Genomic DNA, 14504 nt, shown 5'->3' on the forward strand with positions numbered 1-14504 from the left:
AAGTGAAGGTAAAAGGAAACATTTTATTTTTCTCATTCTTTTTTTCTTTTAATTTTAGTTAGGTAACATACAGTGCAATATTGGTTTCAGGAGTAGAATTCAGTGATTTGTCATTTGCATACATCATCCAGTGCTCATCACAAAAAAGTGCCCTCCTTAATACCCATCACCCAAGTAGCCCATTCCCCACCCACCTAATTCCACAAACCCTCAGTTTGTTCTCTATCATTGAGAGTCTCTTGTGGTTTGTTTCCCTCTCTCCTTTCTCCCTGCTTCCCATATGTTCACCTATTTTGTTTCTTAAATTCCACATATGAGTGAAATCATATGGTATTTGTCTTTCTCTGTTTGACTTATCTTGCTTAGCATAATACCTTCTAGCTCCATCCATGTCATTGCAAATGGCAAGATTTCATTCTTTTTGATGGTTGAGTAATATCCCATTGTATATGTATACCACATCTTCTTTCTCCATTTATCAGTCAGTGGATACTTGTGCTCTCTCCACAGTTTGGCTATTGTTGATAATGCTGCTATAAACATTGGGGTACATATACACCTTTACATATGTACTTTGGTATCCTTTGGGTAAATACCTAATAGTGCAATTGCTGGATTTTAGGGTAGTTCTATTTTTAGTTTTTTAAGGAGCCTCCATACAGTTTTCCAGAGTGGTGCACCAGTTTGCTTTCCCCTGAACAAGTGAAAAAGTGGTCCCCTTCTCAGGGTCCTCACCAACCCCTGCAGTTTCCTGAGTTGTTAATTTTAGCCATTCTGACTGGTGTGAGGTGGTATCTCATTATGGTTTTGGTTTGTATTTCCTTGACAATGAGTGATGTTGAGCATCTTTTCATGTTTCTGTTAACCATCTTGATGTCTGCTTTGGAAAAGTGTCTATTCATGTCTTTTGCTCATTTCTTCACTGGATTATTTGTTTTTTTGGGTATTGAGTTTGATAAATTCTTTATAGATCTTGGATGCCAAGACTTTATCAGATATGTTGTTTGCAAATAACTTCTCCCATTCTGTAGGCTGCCTTTTCATTTTGTTGATTGTTTCCTTCACTGTGCAGAAGGTTTTTTATCTGGATGAAGTCCCAGTAGTCCATGTTTGCTTTTGTTTCCCTTACCCCTGGTGTATTTTTCTTATTCTTTTTTTTATTTTTAATTTTTTAACGTTTGTTTATTTTTGGGACAGAGACAGAGCATGAGTGGGGGAGGGTCAGAGAGAACAGGAGACACAGAATCCGAAACAGGCTCCAGGCTCTGAGCTGTCAGCACAGAGCATGATGTGGGGCTTGAACTCACGGACCATGAGATCATGACCTGAGCTGAAGTCGGACGCTTAACCGACTGAGCCACCCAGGTGCCCCATATTTTTCTATTCTTAATTGATATAACAGATAACAATTTGCTCGAAATAATAATGTTAGCAACAATGTATTCAAATATACACACTTATATATATACAAATATGTTATGAATGCTTCTATATGTGAACTGAGTGACGGCAATGATAGAAGGCATGGGAGGAAATAAGATTATTTTGTTATTAAAAGATATTCATACTACCAGTGAAATGGTATAGTGTTACTTGAAAGTGGACTTGGTTTGGTTGTAAATATATATTACAAATTCAAGGGCAAGCACTAAGAAAAGTTAAAAAATAAGTAACTGATATTCTCCAAGAAGAGAAAATGGAATCATATAAAATGCTTGACTAAAACCACAAAAGGCAGGAAAAAAAGTGAGAGACAAAAAAAGTGAGAGACAAAAAGTGAGAGACAAAAAGTGAGAGAACAAAACACAAGGGCAAAAATCAAAAACATTAACAAATATGCTAGGTATGAATCCAGCTATATCAGTTATCACTATGAATGTCAATGATGTAAATGCACCAATTAAAGACAGAGATTATCAGAGTGGATCAAAAAACACAAGTCATATGTTGTCTATATGAAGCCACTTTAAATATAAAGACACATACAGATGAAAAGTAAATGGATAGAGAAAAATATACCATGCTGACATTAATCAAAAGAAAACAGGAGTAGCTATATACTTTCATAATGGAGCAGACTTCAAAGTAAGGAAAGTTATTAGAGATTAAGAAGGACATTACATAGTAAGAAAGGGGTCAATTCTTTAAGAAGACATAATAATTCTTAATGTGGATGCATCTAACAACAGAGCATCAAACTATGTGGGGCAAAAACTGATAGAACTGCCAAGGAAAAATAGATAACTCCACTATCATAGTTGCAGACTTCAACATAACTCTATCAGAAATGGACAGATTCACCAAAAGAAATTCAGTAAGGACATCGTTGAATTCAACAACACCATCAATCAACTGGATACAACTCACACCAATACACTACTTCATCCAACAACAGCAGAATACAGATTTTTCTCCAGCTTACATAGAACATTCACCAAAATAGACAATATTCTGGGCCATAAAACATACCTTAACAAATTTAAAAGAGTAGAAATCATAAAATATTTGCTCTCAGACCATAATGGAATTAAACTAGAAATCAACAACAAAAAATAACTGGAATAATCCCCAAATAGGTAGAGATTAAACTACATACTTCCAACTAAATAGATCAAAGAAGAAATCTCAAGAAATTATAAAATATTTTGAACTAAATGAAAATGAAAACACAATTTATCCAAATTTGTGGAACACAGTAAAAGCAGTGCTTAGATAAAAATTTATGGCATTGAACGCATATATTAGAAAAGAAAAAAAAATCTAAAATTAATCATCTAAACTTCCACATTAGGAAGCTAGAAAAAAAAAACAGTAAATTACATTCAAAGTAAGTAGACGAAAAGAAATAAGAATTAGAGCAGAAATCAATGAAATAAAATGCAGGATATCAGAGAAAAATCAGTGAAACCACAATCTGGTTCTTTGAAGAAATTAGTACAATTACTGACCCTCTAGCTACATTAACTAAGACAAAAAGGACAAGTCACAAATTTCTAATATCAGAAATGAAAGAGGAGACATCACTATAGATCTCATGGAAATTAAAAGGATAATAAAGGAATACTATGAATAGCTCTATGCCCATAAATTTGATACCCTAAATGAAATGGACTAATTCCTTGAATGATATAATCTGCCAAAACTGACACAAGAAAAAACAGATGATCTGAATAGGCCTATATTTATTTAAGGAATTGAATCAATAACTCATCACATTCCAAAACAGAAAGCCCCAAACCCAGAGAGTTCAGTGGTAAATTCTGCCAAACATTTAAAAATTACACCCATTCTCTATAATCTCTTTCAGAGGATAGAAGCAAAGGGAATACTTCTTAACTCATTCTATGAGGCCAGCATTAACCTAATACCAAAACCAGACAAAAAAATTACAAGAAAATAAAACTATAAACCAATATCTCTCGTGAACATAAATTTAAAAATCCTCAACAAAATATGAGCAAATCAAATCCAAAAAAGTATAAAAGAAATTGTATGCCATGATCAAGTGGGAATTGTCATAGGTACACAATTATGGCTCAACATCCAAAAATCAATTAACATAATCCATCACATCAACAGACTTAAAAAAGTAAAATCATGTGATTATACCAATAGATACATAAAAATCCTTTAACAAATCCAAATCCCATTTATAATAAAAACACTCAGTAAAGTAACAATACAGGAGAACTTTTTCAACTTGATAAAAAAATTCTACAGCCAACATCATACTTAATGGTAAGAAACTCAAAGCTTTCCCATTAAGATTAGAACAAGGCAAGGATACTTTCTCTCACCATTCCTTTTCAACATCACACTGTAAGTCCTTGCTGATGCAAAAAGGTGAGAAAAAGAAATAATATGTATACAGATTAGGGAAGATAAAAACTGTTCATAGATGACATGATAATCTAGGTATAAAACTGAAAATAATTGAAAAAAAGAACAAGCTGCTGGAACCAATAATCAATTATAGCAAATTTTCAGGTAATATAAAAAAGTCAATGCTTTTATATAACGATAGTGAACAAGTAGAATATGAAATTTAAAACCATACCATTTACTTAGCACCCCTAAAAATGAAATACTTAGGTACAAATCTAATAAAATATGTGCAAGATCTATATGAGAAAAACTAAAAAACTGAGATGAAGGTGTTCAAAGAAGAACTACATAAATGGAGAGATATTCCATGTTCACTGGTAGAAAGACTCATTATAGCCAACATGTCAGTTCTTCCCAAGGTGATCTACAGATTCAATTCAATCCCAATCAAAATCCCAGTAAGTTATTTTATGGATAGTGACAAACTGATTGTAAAGTTTATAGAGGGAGGCAAAAGACTAAAGACTAGCCAGCACAGTATTGAAGAGGAAAAACAAAGTTGGAGCACTAACCTTATTTGACATCAAGACATACTATCAAGTTGCAGTAATCAAGATGGTGTTGTACTGGTGAAATAATAGGTAAATGTAACAGACAGCCACATAAAGAGACCCACATAAATGTATCAACTGATCTTTGGCAAAGGAGCAAAGGTAATACAGTGGAGCAAAGATAGTCCCATTCAACAAATGGTGCTGAAACAATTGGATATCCACATGCAAAACAATGAACCTAGACACAGACCTTACACCCTTCACAAAAATTAACTCAAGGAGTGTCTGGGTGGCTCAATTGGTTAAGCAACTGACTCTTGATTTAGTCTCAGGTCATGCTCTCATGGTCTGTGAGGTCAAGCCCCGCATTGGGCTCTCTGCTGACAGCACAGAGCCTGCTCGGGATATATTCTCTCTCTCTCTCTCTCTCTCTCTCTCTCTCTCTCTCTCTCTCTCTCCCTCTCTCTCTCTCTCTCTCTCTCTCTCCCCCTGTCCCCCACTCAATTTGCTCTCTCTCTTTCTCTCAAAATAAATAAATAAATAAGCTTAAAAACAAACAAACAACAACAACAACAAAATTAAAGTGGATCATAGACCTAAACATAAAATGCTAAACTGTAAACTCCTAGAAGGTAACATAGGAGAAAATCTAGATGATGTTGGGTTTGGTGTTGCCATTTTAGATACAACACCAAAGGCAACCCATGAAATAAATAGTTGATAAGCTAAACTTCATTAAAATTAAAAGTTTCTATTGTGTAAAAGACACTGTCACAAGAGAATGATAAGACAAGCCACAGACTGGGAGAAAATACTGCAAAAGCTCCATTTGATAAAAGACTGTTATTTAAAATGAAGAACTCTTAAAATTCAATAACAAGAACACAAACAACTAGATTTTGAAAGTGGACCAAAGACCTTAACAGAAGCCTCACCAGAGAAGACAGATGGCAAATAGCATATGAAAAGGTGTTCCACTTTATATGTCACCAGGGAAGTGTGAATTAAACAATGAGATACACTACACACTTATTAGGATGGCCAACGTCAGGAACCCTGACAACACCAAAATGCTAATGAGGATGTGGAGCAACAGGAACTCTCATTCATTTCTGGTGGGAATGCAAAATATACAGCCATTTTGAAAGACAGTTTGGTGGTTTCTCATAAAACTGAACATATTCTTACCATACAATCCAGCAATTGTGCTGCTTGGTATTTATCCAAAGGAGTTAAAGACTGATGTCTACGCCAAAACACAGATGTTTATGGCAGCTTTATCCATAATTGTCAAAAGTTTGGAAGCAACCAAAATGTCCTTCAGTAGGTGATTAGCTACATAAACTGTGGTATATCCAGACAATGGAACATTATTTAGTCCTAAAAAGAAATGAGTTATTAAGCTATGAAAAGACTTGGAGGAACCTGAATGAATATTACTAAGTGAAAGAAGCCAATCTGACAAGGCAGTAATACCGCATGATTCCAACCATATGACATTCTGAAAAGGTAAAACGATGGAGATAATAAAAAGATCAGTGGCTGCTAGGGTTGGGGGCAGGGTAGGGGAGAGATGCATAGGCAGAGAACAGAGGAATTTTAGGGCAGTAGAAATACTCTGTATGATATTATAATGATGGATATATATCATTATACTATTTATCCAAATCCGTACATAGTATAACACCAAGAGTGAACCCTAAGGTAAACAATGGACTTTGATTATGATGTGAAAGTAACCATTCTGGTGAGTGAAGTTGATAATGAGGAAAGCTTTGCATGTGTAGGGACAAGGAGTATATGGGAAATCTTGTACTTTCCTCTCAATTTTGTAGTAAACCTAAAACTGCTCTTAAAAATAGTCTTTTTAAAAAGCACTCAAATGTAGTTAACACTACATCAAGGTCAGTATCAGTAAACATTTTGCTAAGTGAAGTGAAATCCTGTTTATAAATATTACTTTGGAACCTTTTAAAATTCATATAGGTGACTGCAATGAAAACTCTATGTTCCTGTATCACCTAACATTGAATGTGGAATCCATTGCTCATATAAAAATCATTCAGGCCTATATTAATGATATGGAGTTTTGAGACCATTTTTTGGCAGAGGAATCAGTAGATTGAGAAGAGCTTATAGTTTTGCAACTATTTGATTTGTTAGCTGCTTATATTTTCAATATTACACATATTTTTCATTAAGCTAAGGATAACTAAAGCTAATGATCAGAATCTAAAAATTATATGCCTTTCAAAAATAATCTATGTTATATTTGTTTATTTGAATTTATAATGTATTTCTAAGGAAAGGGTTTTTTTTTTCCTTTTCTGATAAATTTGGCAGTGTGAGTAATGGGTTTTCGATATCACATTATTTATCATGTAATATTCTCCTGAATGTTGCTGAACTATGACCAAAACCAGGAAAAATAAATTGAAACAGATACTAATAGCAGGATAGCTTTATTCAATACATAGCTAAGAATGGGATGCTCCAAATTGCTTTTTCTTTTCTGTAATTTTCAATTTAAACGATGGCTTTGAGATCTAAAACTTTAGAAAAATAAAAATAGTATGTGATTTGGTAATGGCAGAGCTGTTTACATAATCTAGTGAAGAGAGACATGAAGTAATGAAATTTAAATCTCTTAATTAATGAGATGATGTATTCAAAAGGAAAATCAGAGTTCATGCAATAAATAGTTTTTAAAAGGCTTATTACCCAAAAGTTCCCTGGCATAACAGTCATGTCCAAATTGGAATAAAACACATAAATATCAGATGTGTTCCAGTATTTCTCAGTCCACACAGCACAAGGTAATTTAGAGACAGTGATAATACACTAACAATCTAAGATATAGTTTCTGTCCAAAATGTTTAACTCAAGACATATGATCCCCCTCATCTACTATTATTTGTTACTCCCCCTGACATTATTTGACATAGTATTTAGACAAATGTAATCACTTTGCTTGTATTGAAGAAGCTTCATCAAGGTGTTCTCAAGACTATGTATGTCTCCTTGAGTCCACAGTGCTGCTTTCTTTGTGTACCTGGCATAACTAACTAACTAACTAACTAGCTAGCAAGCCTGCAATCTGCATGAGTTGTTTTGTCTTCAGTGACTAATGTTAACTAACTCATGCACAGTGATCCAACCAGATGTCAGTACATCCAATTGGCTGAAAATATCACAGTTTTCTCTTCATCTGCCTGTTCCACAGAGACTGTATAGAGCCATCCTTAAGTGTCTGTCATTCTTTAGAGTGAGACCTCTTTGGAGACACTTCCATCCCTTAGATGTAACATTAAATTTGCTGGGCTGTTAGATAATGTTGATATTATTTTAATTTGTGGTTCATACAGATTTGTATTAAGCACTCACCTTGCAGAAAGGTCCAGTCTTTTTCTAATCTTCCAGTAATTTGGGTTGTTCATCTTCTAAGCCTTTCAGTCTCAATCTGTCAATGTAATTTACCCCTGCACAGTTTTTTAATAACTAGTGTAACTCTCTCATTTTTCTAACATTCCTTTCCGTTAAAAATGCCATGGCCTCATTCAGAGCTCACCTGTTTTCGGTCTCTGCAGAGCCATAGCTGTGTCATCTTCAGGCTCCAGTTCTCATTTTTGTTGTAACTCCAAAGTTTAATCCATGGCTTAAAGTTAGATCCTGAACATTGAAAACAGTCTCTTCATTTATAACTGGCTTACGCAAGAGAATCTCTTTTTTCTACTTTGAGATGCTTCACAGAGATCAGCTTTCTCAGAAACACTGTGCAGTGGACATGGTCCGGACTCTGCCCAGATCCTCTCAGATCTTTTTTATCCTTTATGAGCATCCTTCTCCCAACTAAGGCATGTTTTTGCCTCCAATAGCTCTCACCTAAGACTTCCTGTGGGAGGTTTGCTTCCCTCAAAAAAGGCTTTGCCTGATATTGCCGCCTTGCTTGGCTTTGTCCTTACTAGTCTGGCTTCCCTTACCAATTTCACCTGGGAGGGCTTCAGTAATAAATCACTTGCTCAGAGTCTGCTTCTGGGAATCCCAAAGTAAGTCCCCTTGCAAAAATAATCACACACTGAAATCTATTTTCAAGAGATGACAATTATTCTACTCCTGCTGCTCATTCCAGATCAATCCCTCTCCCAGCAGTAGCAGCAGCAGCGGCAGAGAAAAAAAAAGAAAAAAAGAAAAAAAAAGGAAGAAACTTACACCTTTGAAATTTAATCACTGTCCCACTTAGTATAATTTTGATATCATTTATTTGCTTTAAATTTAAAAAGCCAAAGGCACAAACTTTATTCCATATATATAGTGTGAATATAAAAGTACACTATTAGCCTTCAAATATAGTAAATAAATCACTATGTTGCATTTATCTTTTTTGATGTTAGTGTTCTTAGGAACTACTATGTTGCTGCATACGATAATTTATTAAATAAATCTTGATTCTGAGATCCCAATTTCAAAGTGTAGGATATTTCTCCAACTGTGTTAAAGTCACATGACTTTATACAGCTGTATTAGAAGACTCATGCAAGCAGACCAAAAGGGTAATATTTACGGAAAACATCTATGTTACTCTCATTGACAAGACAGAGACAGGAATAAATCATGTGTGCACATCCACAGACCCTACTTCTTTATATAGTCATTCTGGTTCTCTCAAGCCATTCTTTCCCATCTTTTCCATTTTTTTAAATTAGTAATTCTCCTTTCTAATAATTCATTATGCTACCTATAGCTCAAGAACACTGGAGTAATAGTCTGTTGCAGACTAAGAGTAATTAACTCAGAAAACTACCAAGACATATGGATCTATAAGACAGAACATTGTAAATATGAAAGTCACAGCATCTGCCAGCATGGTTTTTTAAAATTTGTAACTTTGAGAGTATTTACTGCTAATAATATCTTATATCTTTGTGATATTTTTTACCATAGCAACATTCAAAATATAAAATTAATAATCCTCAAAAACAATTATTGCTGTTGTGAAAATTATTTTATCCTAAGCTAAAGTAAATATAATCCTTTTTGCTCTGAACTTCAAAATGCTTTCCAAGTTAATGTTTCTGGTCCTCAAAACTTCTAGCTGATATATGAATAATTTAAAACTACTGCAAATGCAAGTGAGGCCCAGCAATAGGATCAAAACTTGAATACAGACTTTCATTTTTGTTTTTTTGTTTTTTTTTTTTTTTTTAACGTTTTTTTTTTTTATTTTTTTTTTTATTTTTGAGACAGAGAGAGACAGAGCATGAACCGGGAAGGGGCAGAGAGAGAGGGAGACACAGAATCGGAAGCAGGCTCCAGGCTCTGAGCCATCAGCCCAGAGCCCGACGCAGGGCTGGAACTCACGGACTGCAAGATCGTGACCTGAGCTAAAGTCGGACGCTTAACCGACTGAGCCATCCAGGCGCCCCACAGACTTTCATTTTTGTAACATCGTCTAAAAAAGAAGCTAACTAGTACAGGTTATAGCTCAAAACACTGAACTAATTGCAAAGAAACAATTTTCAAGTTATACCTTCTCTGTGTTAGGTAACTGTCAAAATAAACATGGCATGATTCTTTTCATCCAGGAGATCAATTTAGTTGGCAAGAGAGACATATATATAACAGATTCAAATACAATCTACAGCACCCTGCAATAGAAACAATTAACCCAACTTTGTGGAAACACAAAATGAGGAGCACTTAATTCCAAATGGAGGCAGGGAGGCTTAAAAGAAGACATGATGTTTGAGGTGAACTGCAAAGCATTATAAGTTCTTGTGATGTTTCCACTCATCAGACCCTGAAAGTTTTTTATTCCTGTTTGCATCTCCACAACCTAGCAGATACTTGGAGTGTATAAATAGTACTCTGATGTATGTTGAATGAGTTAGTGAATAAGATAATCAACCAATATTCTTATTGATATCTCCCAACATTCCTATCTTCCGTCTCTCTTAGCTCTAGTACTATTGTTAATGCTATTACTTGAGTTCTTTTCTATGAGTAAAAACTGAGCATGTAATGCTTCTCCTAAAAAGAAAGAAAAAAGAAAAACTTTACGTGGACACAAAATCCATTTCATCACTAAATAGTAAACACTTACAAATCTGTCCCAACCCGCTTGTTCACCCTCATTTTTTCCTGTTCAATCTAACAACCCTATACTCCAGTCAGGGCAAAATTTTAACTCTTCTGTAAGCATGTATTTTCACATATTATTCTCTTTGCCTTGAAGTTCTCGCCTACATTCAGGAATTAACTCTAACTCAGTCTTCAGCCTCAATTTCTCTGTAATGCCATGGCTTAGGAATACTAAGAAACCTATATTATGATTTCTGAATCAACACAAATATTTGCTTACAACTTAGAGAACTTATGTACAAATCCTTGTTTAAAACAGGTTAAGGAATGCCTGGTTGGCTCTGTCAGTTGAGCATTTGACTCTTGATTTTGGTTCCAGTCATGATCCCAGGGTCATGGGACTGAGACCTGCGTGGGGCTCTGCGCTGAGTGTGGAGCCTGCTTAAGATCCTCTCTCTCTCTCCGGAGCCCTGCCTCTCTCCCCTGCTGGTGCTCTCTTGCTCTCTAAAAAATAAATAAATAAATAAAATAATTTTAGACTTCTAAATATTGGGCTTTATTATGAACAGTCTGGCATGGGATTGTTTGGATAATACCAAATAACAGATAATTTCATTTATCATCTATAAAAGAACATGAGAATTAGTTGTTCCATGACTATTCCAAAATCTACTTTTATGATTTTAAATCAAAATGTGAATATTTATGAACAGAAACTTTTTTGAATCACTGGGTTCTACTCCTGAAGCCAAGACTACATTGTATGTTAACTAACTTGAATTTAAATTAAAAAAAAAAAAGACAAACTGTTTTAAAAAATGCCTTTCTAGAAAATAAAATTATGTTTTTAGTTTAGCCCTAATGAAAGTAAACATGCTTAACAAGCCACAAGAAATATGCTTTTTGTCTTCTTCAATTATAAATACTTTGATTGAACCGTGCTTTATAAGAGTTTTATATATTGAAAAATTAGATAAAATGTTCTATCCTTTAAAAAACAAAGCTGGTAATAAGCTTTATGAAAATACAACTCAACAAATGAGACTGTATGGGAATAGAAAGAAAATCTGTATTAAAAATGAAAACCAGAATATTTCTCTTAATATTGTACATTAATCATAGATTTAATGCATATTTAGGGTAATTTGGGAAAATTTCACTTTGTTTTTATTGTTTCTCTATGGGTTATGCATAATTATGAAGTTTAACTATAATTTTAATGTAATTTTCCCAATGACACACTTTATATCTTTCCTAATTACATTTGTAGCAAAATCATTTTCAGGAAACCAGCTTTCTGTGTCTATTCTATTACTCTTTACACCACTGAAAATAGACTCTCTTTTAATCACTTTCAAATATTCTTTACTTTTTCCCCTTAAATTACAATATTCCATTAGCTGATGGCACAGGGGTTTTGAGTACTTTTCAGAGTTTTGGCATCAGAGGTATCCTTAGCCATGCTTATTAGGCCTTAGAGAGTGCTAATTTTCTCATACAAAGGGAGTTTTGAGCTTTCATTAGGATGTTTCCCAGATGCTTTAATTTTCAGATACAGTTTAGTACAATTATGGCTGCTTTAACCAAGGTTATTTGAAAAATAATCTACATAGAGAAATGGAAAAGCACCAAGTAGCTGATAAGCAACCATAGTAACGTGGTTTAATATCCCATGTACCAAAGAGAAAATGTGTATTCTGTGATATTAACTATTGTAATTGCTAATACATCATGATTTAGGCAAATAAGTTCGATATTCTCCTAAGTCCTTGAAATTGTAAGCATTCTTTGAATCTGAATTAAAATGTAGCACTATTTAAAATGATGGGCACTTGAGAGGAGGGAATAAAAAAGTGAAAGGCCAAATATACCTAATTAAATAATGGAAAAAAGAGCTTATTAATATGCATATTACCAAGAGTCTGAATTCATTGACTGAGTTAAGACAAAATGTAGATTATAAAACATTATGAATGATATGTTCTAATTCCATTTTTTAAAAAGTGATAGTGAGTTTTGTCTCAAAAAGCTAGGAATATTTAGCCCATATCCAGCCCAAAGACTGTTTCTCTGGGCTAAATATTCCCAGTTCTTTTGTAACAACTTATATAAGTTCAAGTCCCTTCAACATCCTAGTCACATCTCTGGTTATATTCTGCCTGGATATTGTCCTGTGAGAGGTACAGACCAGGATTTGATAATTAAGGTATAGTCTCATCAGCTGCTTGTAGAAACATATTTCATCCTATATGAGGTAGTTTTCTAATAATGCAAACTAAGTTTACAAGGGCAACTTAGGCTGTCATTGTTCCTAGGGTTTTTCAGTAGGCGGAGGTAGGAGATATCAGTATTTTGGACAAAAAAAAAAAAATTGAATTTATACTGTATTTTAAATTCAAAGATTACATGTAGTTTTTACTCAATTTTACCTTCAATTTCAGAGGTGTATGTTTTTTCCCTCTAATGCTGAAAATCTTAGTTGCTGAATCACATTATTATGAATATTTATTTTCAAAATATCATGATGTTATTTTTAATAATATAATTACAAGTTAATTTTTTCTGTAGAATCTAATTTATTTTTTATAGCTACATAGCTTTCCATTCTAATGGATGTCCATAGCTTATTCTTTTTTCTTAGTGTTTATTTATTTTTGAGAGAGATTGACAGAGAGAGACAGAGCGCGAGTGGGGGAGTGGGAGAGAGAGGGAGACACAGAATCCGAAGCAGCTGTCAGCATAACGCCTGACGCAGGGCTTGAACTCATGGACAGTGAGATCATGACATAAGCCACAGTCGGACTCTTAACCAACTGAGCCACTCAGGTGCCCCTCAATTCTATTTTTTTTACCCTCCCCTGACCCCTATAGCTTATTCAACTCTTAATGAACATTTGAGTTTTTTTCTAATCTTTTGCTACAATAAATAGTACTGTAATGAATGCCTCCTGTGAAAATGTCATTTTCTATTTTAGCCAGTATGTCTTTGGAATAGATTTCTAGAAGTGGAATTGCTAAGTTGAATTTTGTATATACTTTATATATATTTAATACATATATATATTTATATATACTTTATATATATAAATATACATAAAGTGTATAATGTGCACACACAATTTTGCTTGATGTTATAAAATTTTTCTCCATTGTGTTGAACCATTTTGTATCCCTATCAACAGCAATGTATGAGACTGCTTGCTTCTCCAAAGTCTTGCCATCAGAGTACATTGTCAAGCTTTTGGATTTTTGCCCACATGATAAGAGAGTGAACTTTTATATAAATTCATTTTAATTCACATTTCTCTAATAATTGAATTTGAGCATCTTTCATATGTTCAAAGGCCATAAACATTTCTTTTTCTGTGAATTCTTTTTAAAATGTTTACCCCTTTAAAAAATTAGAGTTGATGGCTCTTCTCAATTCTTTGAGACCTCTTGTATAAGCAATAATAATCCTTTGTTGTTGTTGTTTACTGTGGTAAAATATATATAACATAAAATTTACCATTTTAACTATTTTTATGTGTACAGTTCAGTAGCTTTAAGTACATTCACATTGTTGTGCTGTTAACCAGCAACTTCACTCCCATCCATGTCCAGGACTTATTCATCTTCAACTGAAACTCTGTACTGATTAAACAGTAGCTTTCCATTCTTCCTCCCTCCTGTTTCTGGAAACTACCTTTCTATTTTACATCTCCATGAATTTGACTTCCCTAGGTACCTCATGTAAGTGAAATTGTGTAACATTTGTCCTTTTGTGTCAGGGTTATTTCACTTAGCATAGTGTCATATTGTAGCATGCGCCAGGATTTCCTTCCTTTTTAAGCTGAATAATATTCCATTGTATGTATGTACCACATTTTGTTTATCCATTTACCCCTCCATAGACATTTGAGGTTTTCCTACTTTTTTGCTGTTATGAGTAATGCTGCTCTGAACGTTCGTGTTTGAGTCCCTGCTTTTAATTCTTTTTGAGTATTTACCTAGCAGTGGAACTGCTAGATGATATGGTAATTCTATGTTTATTTGAAAAACCACCCT

The 14504-nt window shown here is 34.0% G+C and overlaps 1 protein-coding gene across 1 annotated transcript in view; it reads left to right on the top strand.

Annotated features, from left to right (window-relative positions):
- CCDC122 (coiled-coil domain containing 122) overlaps positions 1 to 14198 on the top strand; it is a 50213-nt gene extending 36015 nt beyond the window's left edge. Inside the window, exon 7 of the transcript XR_004342895.1 lies at positions 13640 to 14198. The gene's annotated coding sequence lies outside the window, so the exon portion shown is untranslated. The remainder of the gene's footprint in view (positions 1 to 13639) is intronic.
- The last annotated feature ends 306 nt before the right edge of the window (positions 14199 to 14504 follow it).

Source organism: Lynx canadensis, chromosome A1, assembly GCF_007474595.2.
Source record: "Lynx canadensis isolate LIC74 chromosome A1, mLynCan4.pri.v2, whole genome shotgun sequence".
Classification (NCBI taxonomy): Eukaryota; Metazoa; Chordata; class Mammalia; order Carnivora; family Felidae; genus Lynx; species Lynx canadensis.